The sequence below is a fragment of the Vanellus vanellus genome (genome assembly GCF_965231255.1).
Source record: "Vanellus vanellus genome assembly, chromosome: 2".
NCBI lineage: Eukaryota > Metazoa > Chordata > Aves > Charadriiformes > Charadriidae > Vanellus > Vanellus vanellus.
The window spans coordinates 18,789,204-18,798,960 of record NC_138906.1 but is presented as its reverse complement, the minus strand read 5'-3'; positions in this window follow the sequence as shown (position 1 = coordinate 18,798,960).

Sequence of the window (9,757 nt, the reverse complement as noted above, 5' to 3'; positions counted from 1 at the left end):
GTTAAGAATTATAAATAAATGCTGGAAGCGTACCCTGAACTGTGAAAGTCTGAGATGGATCTTAGTTTACTTTGCTAGGAGCCTATAGCACATAATACATCTTAGGAATTCTTTTATTAGTGAGAAGCTCTGTCTTTTAGTCTGTGTCTGTAGAGGTATCTCTACAATGGAGTGTTTACCTCCATGTCTAGTTATATGTTCACTGACTGCTTTTTTTTTAAACTGTAAACATGAATGTGTACTTGGTGTATCTGAGATCCTGCAAGTAGATTGTTTAATTCCTTTGACTTCAGTTATCTCTCTCTTGGCTCACATTAGCTATTTGCACTTCATGAGCTGGTGTACCTTTTGGGGGTGTGTGCACATTTGTGTGTGAATGTATATGAAGTTTCTTAAAATAGTGAAATATGATATTGCTGCCTACAAGACTGGCAATGCAACCTGTACATTTGGCCAGTTAGAAACTCCTTTCAGTAATACAAATGTATATTTAAACAGAGTTATATGGTTGTCTCACCACTTGTGTAAGACACAAATTGCCAGAAGATGCAATTTCTGTGAAAGCTTGTTTGCCTTCTGTAATCCTGTAACCACCTGCCAATCTGCAAAGGCTGATACATGCTCTTGAGCTGAGGGCTGTTACCAGGCCTATAGGAACCAGGAAGAAAACCAGCTTTTCTTAAATAAACAGTTTTGAGTTGATTGAGCTGTTAGTTGAGGCCTCAGGCTACAATTTGTTAACTGTCAAATAAAGAGCTTCTGTTGTACTTATGTTACTGTTTTGGTTACAGGCTAGATTTAAAATTACACAATTTATTTTTGCACTAAAAATCTAAATTCTTCAATAGTTTAATGCTGGGTAAAAGCATAAATTATCGTTCTTGAATATTAAGGAAATTTGGCGAGGCATGCAGCTGTGGCAACGGTAAGTCCTGTGGCTGAGTGCTGGATCGAGGTGTACAGGGGTGTTCCTGGAGCCAGGGAAACCCGAGCAGGAGAAGACAGCCCTGCCAGGAGCTGGTAGCTCTGGCAAGAGAGGCTGACACAGCTTAGGCCTTGCTGGGAGAAACCGTGGGAGATTTAAACTGCTGTAGGGAGTACTAGCAACCAGGAACGCTGCAAACAGGAACTGAAGGGGTGCAGCAGTTTGCACAGCAGTTCACGCAGAAGGGCGCATGAGAAGGGCCCTGCACCCTGCTTGTAGGCTTACAGCCCAGGGAAGTCCTCCAGGTCTCTGCCATGATGGTGGGGACTCACCTCAGAGTTAAAACCAGTGTTTCTACAGAGAAAGCCACTGAGATGTCTGATGTTTCCTCCCAGACGGAACTGGTAAGGAAGCAGACTTCAGTACAGATGGTAGGTTGCAACAAGTGCCCAGACACTTCTCTTGGAGAAAAGGTAAGCACCTGCAAAAATGTGCACAGGTTGATGATGTGTTGCATCAGGTAGCCAAGTTGCAGGAAATAGTTAAAAGGCTGTGTTAGATGGGCTGAGACGGAGATAGATAAGTGGTTCCAGAACCATGCTCCTGTGACAGACATCACTGAGAATGAGGCACTTTGGACCCTAGTGACCCACAAAAGCAGGACTCTGCTTCAGTCCCTACCCTCCAGCATTACAACCAAAACCAGGAAGTTTGAACAGCTGTAGACACTCATGAGCAAGGTCTGCAAGGACAAACTGTACCAGCAGCAGACAGTAGATATCACAAAAAGAAATTATGAGTGCTTGTCGTGCCTGCCTCTCTGTTAAGGAGCACTGAGACACCCATCTGCTGGCCTGACAGGGAGTCACAAGAGGTATTGCTGCCTTCCAGGAGCTAAGGTCTGAGATGTTGCCGAGAGGGTGCCACAACTTTTCAGGAGCACAGACTACTATCCTTTGTTACTCTTTCATGTGGGCACAAATAACACTGCAAGCCAGAACCTGGGCAGAATCAAGGAAGACTACGAAGTGTTAAAGAAGCTCCTTCACTCTAGGTTTCCTGCAGCAGAGTCTCAGATGTAAAATCCCATTAAGCAATTTATTTGAATGGTACAGCAGCATGGACAGCTTGAGCTAGGTGCCTCCGTGGAGGCACCCCAAAGAAAAAAATTCCTGGGGAATTTCTGAGGAATTCCTTTACAATCTAAGTTCTCACCCCTCATGCGACAGTTTGAACCAATAGTAATATTTGGGTCTGGGGTTTTCTCGTTCCTCATTGGGTCCTTTCTCTGACTCTAGGTGGGCTGTTCTTTCTCTTATCTTGATAGTTGTAGCTTCTGCTGATGGTTGCGGCTTCCTTATCTTCTGGCTTGAAAAGGCTCTGGGCCCTTCTTCTACTTAGCTAGGTAAAAGTTCAAAATAGCTAGGTGAAAGTTCACAGTTTGCAACCTGAGGCTTCAGCAAAATGGTCATGTAAGCTCTTGATTGTGTGAGCACCACAGTTCAATTATAGTTCAGTCTAAATGCTAAGAGACTGGGCTAAAGTCTTATCTGCTTATAGGCCAGTTTGTTAATATTCTTTAACAAAAGCACTAGGGGTGCAAGCGAAAGATATTGGTGCCCAAGTTATCTTTCTTTCCATTTTACCAGTTAGAGGAAAGGGAGAAGCCAGAAATAGATGTATAATGCAAATCAACTTCTGGCTTCATGGCTGGTGCTATTGTGAGGGTTTTGGCTTTTATGACAACAGGACACTCTTTGATGACTATAGCCTGTTATGGAGGGATGGGATCCACCTCTCTAGAAGAGGCAAGCGAATCTTTGGCAGCAGGCCGACCAACTTGGTAAGGTGGGCTTTAAACTGAAGGACTCAGGGGTGGGGTCCAAAGTTGGCCAGGCCAACCAGAGCAGCAACAAAAGTTCCTTAGCTGCCTCCCAAGATGAGAACCAGAAGACCAACCAGCTCAAATGTATGTACACCAATAGACACAGCCTGGGGAACAAACAGGAGGAACTGGAGCTCTGTGCCCAGTCAGAAAGTTTTATGATAGGAACAACTGAAACATGATGGGATAACTCACATGACTGAAGGATCATGATGGATGACCATAGGTTGTTTTGTAAAGACAGGCAGGGAAGAAGAGGAGAAGGAGTTGAACTCTATGTTGAGGAGAACCTTGAATGTATTGAGTCAACTATGGCTATTGTGGAAGCCCTATTGAATGCCTCTGGGTCAAGATCAGAGGGCCACCTCCAAGGGGGATCTTACAGTAGGCATCTGCTACCAACCTCCAAACCAAGCCAGTAAGGCCAACAAAGCAATATTTGGGTCCCTTAAGCAAGCTTTGGGTCTACAGAACCCAGTTCTTATGGGTGACTTCAACTACCCAGTCGTTTGTTGGAAGAACAATACAGCAGCTCACATGTCATCCATCAAGTTCCTGGAATGCATAGAGGACTACTTCCTCATACAAATATTAGATGTGCCAATCAGGAATGAAACACTGATGGACTTACTACTCACAAACCAAGAAAACCTGCTTTGTAATATCTCAGTGAGTGACAGCCTTGGCTGCAGTGATCACAATATTGTGGAGTTTGGGATCCTGCTGAGCACACTGAAGGTTAGTACTAAGACAAAGGTTTTAGATTGTAGAAGAGCAAACTGCAGCTTGCTCAGCACTCAGTTGGGAGGGATTCCATGGGAAGCTTCCATGGAGGATAAAGGAGCTAGCAAGTGTTGGGATTTTTTTAAGAATGCTCTCCTGGAAGCACGAAAACAGTTCACCCCCTTTAAAGGTGAGGGAAGTACGCAGAGCAAGAGACCCCCTTGGCTTAACTGTGAGCTTCTGAGTCTGCTCAAAATCAAGAGAAACGTACCAGAGATGGGAAAACAAACCAATACCCATTGAGAACTACAAGCACATTGTCAGGGTGTTCAGAGATGCAGTTAGAAAAGCAAAAGCTCAGCTCAAATTGAAATTGGCCAGAGATGTCAAAAACTACAAGAAATTGTTCTTCAGGTACATAAACAAGAAGCAGAAATAGGAGGAAATATTAGCCTGCTGCTAAACAGGAGAGGTGAATTAGTCACTAACAACGCTGAAAAGGCAGAGGTTCTCAACACTTTCTTCACCTCTGTCTTTACCAGCACTGTTGGGCCCCAGGTCTTGGGAAAAACAATCCAGGTTGATGCAAACACAGACCCACAGTCAGTGAAGGAAGAGTTGATCTGTGAACTATTACAGGAGCCTGATGCCTACAAATCAATGGGCTCTGCACATTATCCACCTGAGGGCATTAAGAGAGCTGGTTGATGTTGTTGTGGGGCTGCTGTCCATAATTTTTGAGTCAAAGTTGTGGAGTTTGGGGGACATCCCAGAAGACTGGAAGAAGTCACCTCCATCTACAAGAAGGGCTTAAAGGAGAATCCAAGAAATTATAGATCCATCAGTCTTACTTCAGGCCCTGGGAAAGTTACGGAGTGAATCCTCCTGGGGGCTATCACAAGTCAAATGAAGCTCATGATTGGTAAAAGCCAGCATGGATTCACCAAGGGCAAACCTGATTGCCTTCTACGACAAAGTAACCTGCTTGGTTGATGTGGGGCGAGCAGTGGACATTGTTTAAATGGATTTCTCCAAGGCTTTTCACACAGTTTCCCACAGCCTCCTCTTAGGGAAACTGATGCATTATGGTCTAGACAAGGGGTTTGTGCAGTGGGTGGGCAACTGGCTGTCAGGCCGCACCCGCTGGGTGGTGGTAAATAGCTTCTTTTCAAATTGGCAACCTGTCACAAGTGGTGTCCCCCAAGGATTGATACTGAGCCCAACACTGTTTAATATCTTCATAAGTGACCTGGATGATGGGATCAAGTGTAGCCTGATTTGTAGTAGTTTGTAAACTGAGTAGGGAAGTGAACACTTTCGAAGGGAGGTCTAGCCTGCAGGAAGACCTGGATAGGCTGGAAGAATGGGCTAACAAGAACCTTATGAAGATCACAAAGGGCAAGTATAAGGTCTTGCATCTGAGAAAATGTAATCCAGGAGTGCAGCACAGGCTAGGATCTACCCAGCTGAGAAGTAGCTTTGTGGAAAGGGACCTGTAGGTCCTGGTGAACAAGCAGCTCAATATGAGTGAACAGTGTGCTGCTGTGGCAAAGAAAGCCAACAGGTTGCTGGGTTGCATCAACAAGGGCATCACCAGCAGAGATAAAGAAGTCATTATCCCACTCTACTCTGCGCTTGTCAGGCCATACCTGGAATACTGTGTTCAGTTTTGGTCCCCACTATGCAAAAAAGATGTAAATAGGCTGGAGAGGGTCCAGAGAAGGGCCACGAAGATGATCAAAGGACTGGGAAGCCTGCCATATAAGGAAAAGTTGAGAGAACTGGGTTTGTTCAGTCTTGAGAAAAGAAGGCTTAGGGGAGACTTTATCACCATATTCCAGTATTTAAAGGGTGGCTACAAAGAAGATAGAGACTCCCTTCTGTACAAGTTACTCCTGGGGACATTCCAATGGGACACAAGAGGAAAAATTTTCATGAGAACAATCAGCCATTGGAACAATCTCCCCAGGGAGATGGTGGATTCCCCAACATTGGACACTTTTAAGATTCAACTGGACAGGATGCTGGGCCATCTTGTCTAGACCATGCTTTTGCCAAGAAAGGTTGGACCAGATAATCATTGAGGTCCCTTCCAACCTGGTATTCTATGATTCTATGAAAATGCTTGTTTGTATTTACTGTAAAGGCTGCACATGGCATTACCCAATGATTCAAGGCTAATTTTACTCTTTTGGGATTTTTGTTTGTTTGTTTGTTTGTTTGTTTGTTGTTTTTGTTATGTGTACATATTTATGCACAGTTACGATCTCCTTTTTAAAAAAATAACAGTTCAAACACCTCAGTTTAAGCCTTGATACCAGATGCTATGCAACGTCATGAATCAGTATTACAGAAAGTTGGGGATTTTGACAGGATGTGGTATTTCTTTCTGAGAAGTTGTTATTCTGAAGAGGAAACTGGTAGTGTTGTTAGATAGCCCTCTTATTTTCATTTCTCAGATTGGGTGTATGGTATAAAGAACGAATGGCATCCCTGCATATATATAAAAGTATATAGAGTAGGTATAGGGAAATTACTCTTCTTCTGCATTCATCAGTGAAAGTAGATTTATCTAACTTTAACCACCTAAATTGATCTGATTTTCCCACTGCAGACTTTTTGTCTGTTGTCTTTGAAGAAGAAACCTAGGCAGCAAGAATAAACTATGTGCCTAACATTTAGGTAGCTCGGGTTAAATGACATGAACCCTATTAATGAATCAGCAATGTGCCCTTACAGCAAAAGCGTCTAATGGTATCCTGGGCTGCATTAGACAAAGTATTACTAGCAGGTCGAGGAAGTGACCCTTCTCCTCAGCACTGGTGAGGCCACACCTGGAGTGCTGTGTCCAGTTCTGGGCTTCCCAGTACGAGAGATATAGACATACTGGAAAGAGTCCAACGGGGCCATGAAAATGAGTAAGGGACAGGAGCATCTCTTAAGAGGGAGGAGCTGAGAGAGCTGGGACTGTTCAGCCTGGAGAAGAGAAAGCTCAGGGGGAGAATCTTATCAGTGCATATACATACCTGAAGGGAGGTTGTGGAGTCTCCCTCCTCAGAGATATTAAAAAGCCATCTAGACGTGGTCCTGGGAAAGGACTTCTAGGTGTCCCTGCTTTAGCAAGGGGTTTGGACCAGAGGATCTCCAGAGGTCCTTTTCAACCTCAACCATTCTGTGATTCCTTTTGAAAGTCTTGGAATAATGTCTTCAGTTCCAGTATCGTTAGTTCAAGGCAGATACCGATCCTGCTTTTTCAAGACTTGGGGGAAATAGAAGGTAAATTTTTCCTAACCTTTTTCCTGCTCAGTTTCTAGTGCTTCATATTCACATTTTTTATGATTATCACTATTAATAGCAATATCATTTTCATATGGTTGGGGAAAGTACATATAATAGGACTGTTACTGTGACCTGGAGCAACACAGTTCATTTGATGTGCAAAGCCTGTGTTAATTTAAGGATTATTTTTTGTTTGAGTGTGACTATTGCTATTAAATAAGCCAGTGACCTTCAGGGGTTCAATTTTGAGGCTAAAACTGCTCTTCCTCCTGTTCCTCCTGACTACCTCCATAGTGTAGAGCACTGAAAACTAATAAAAAGAACTAGGGGTTGTCACGCACATTACTCTTTGTGATGAGGCACTTTTTCTCCCTGTGGATTAGTATAGCTCCTGGAATAGAAGAGCCCTGCTGTGCTTGGTGTCATTATCAGTGCTATAAAAATAATAACAACAGTGATAATGATAATGTACTGGACAACTTCATAGATGGAGAATGAAAAAGGCAAATATTGCTCTCTCATTCAATGACACATACATATCCATTAATTACCATTATGAACAGAGCTAATTTTTGAGATGTGACTTTTTAAGAAATGGTTTGCCCAAGGGCCAGTGCCTTTTCTTACTAGGTTTTCACGATTATACAGAATATTTGTGTTGCCACCTCCTAGCTGCTTAGAGCACTGCTCCAGTGAAGAAACAACTTCTAGTGATTTCCATAGTAATCCTTCTTGTGTCCTGATGAAAGCAGGGAACCCACAAGTATTTTGTCCTAATATCTACTTGGACCTAAAAACTTTTCAAAATACTTTCTTTTTTTGCTTTTTCTCTGTGTTGGCTCTGAAATAAATCCAGTCCCACAGGAACTTCACTCATGCATGTTTTCACACCAGAAGTCAGGAAAAACTTGATTGAAATAATGAAGACTAGGCAAATGAATAGCTGTTTTCCTGTATCTGAGTCTTGACAGGATGTAATTGTTGGTTTGAAAATCTGGGGAAATATGTACATTTTTTTTTATTTGTCCTTTTGGAGTTATCAGACATAGATTTGGTTAGAACAAACCAAAGGCTTTGTTCAGAGGTGGGCACTGTAATCACTTGCGAGGCAAAGCAAATGCAGTGTTTCCCGTATGGCAGGTCCTTGTTGTTTCTATTTTGAACATTTAACTTTTAAATTCAGCTGAAATGTGTAATAAATTTGATCACATGCCAACTTCTTATAATTTGGTTATAAATAGGCCACCTATGTCAAGAATAATAGACTCAGTCCGTTATTGCTACATGTCCTTCCATACTTACTTCATGTTTCTGTTACTGGCATTTCTCGGATTGTGCAATCATTGCTTTACTTTGGGTTTATGAATATACTCCAGCTGTAATGAGACTAGTGCAAGTCATCAACACTCAGGCAACGCACTGATAACTAAACCAGTGTTACATTTTGAATCAATGATGTTAACAGCACTTTCTTAGAACTGCAATAGTGTTCGTATTGTTCGTATTGTGTTTGGGTCACTGGTGTTCAGATTGTTTTAACTTGCATTGAAATTAATTGCCACAATTATGCAAGATTCATTTCAATATTAATTCTAATACCTAACCAATACCTCGAAATATGGCTTAGCATTTACTGCTTTCAGACTGTAATTGTGAAAATGTAATGGAAGTTCCACAGGGCATTCCTAGTTCAGCTGATGAACCCATATTCTTCACTGCCAAGGATGGATGGTAATGGTAGCAGCACTGACAAGAGTGCTCTTTAGACATGTGTAAAATACGGGGATTCTCAAGTCAGCTTCAGACTAGCCATCTTGTGCATCAGCCTAGTAATGACATCAGGGAAGTGGGTTAATTTAGTTAAAGAAATCATTAAATAACTCCCAATAACCTCAGAATTCAGAAAGTGAGTGACTGAGATTTACAGCTGTAAAATGGAGAGCAGAATTTGAGCTTTTCAGAGCAGGTTACAAAGCTATTCAGTGGCAGTATAAATTGTTTCTTCTTGGCACAGTGTTTTTTGCTGTCTTTTTGGGAAGAGTTGGGTTCCACAACCAGGGAAAATTTTAACCATACATGAACTCATCTGGTTCATCCAACACTGGGTTTCCATTACAAAGTCAGAAGAGGAGAAAGATGAGTTTGGGTAGTTGGGGTGAAATCACATGAGGGAGAGTTAAAAAGGTAACTAGCAGAGACTACTGAACTTGAGCCCTTCAGAGGTTACTTCTGGATATTCTACTGTTTGCTTTGATTTTAAATAGATGGCAATTTTTAAAAAGAAAGTTCAATATTGCTTTTAATGTTCTGGTGGACTCAGAAATATTTTTGGACTATTTGTATTTTGACAAGGCTTTCTATGCTTTCATATCTAAGTGCTCCTGCTTGGTAAAAGAATGCAGCTGTGGAATCAAACATGACACAGATTTTAATTTTACAGAGAGTTTGTGCTTAATTTTCACAAATGGTGACTCCAACAAATAGATGGGGCTTTAAACGCTAGTTCAGATTAGTTGATATGAAGAGCAAACCAAACCGAGTTGTTACTTTAAAGACTGAGTCTTTTAAATGATATTCTGAAGATCATAAAATTTTTATGGGCTATTTCACAGCAAGATATCTCCAATTTATTGTTTTACTATCTCTAAGAAGCTAGATAAGAGAGATTTTACTCTTTTCCTGATGTAAAACCTGATTTCATCAAGAGTTTACTGCTGCAGGGAAGTAGGTTTCAACTTTAGTCCTGGTCACTGACTAATTGCATGACTCATTTGCTTTTTTCACTTTGAAAGGCGTTAACAATTTCACCACATTGTATATAAACGACTTCCAAAGACTCAGCCTATTAGTACACCCTACTGAGATGATATAAGGTAAGAGTTACATAGCTGACTGGATAACTCTATAGATGCCAAAGACATATGTTATGTTAAAATCAGAAGGTC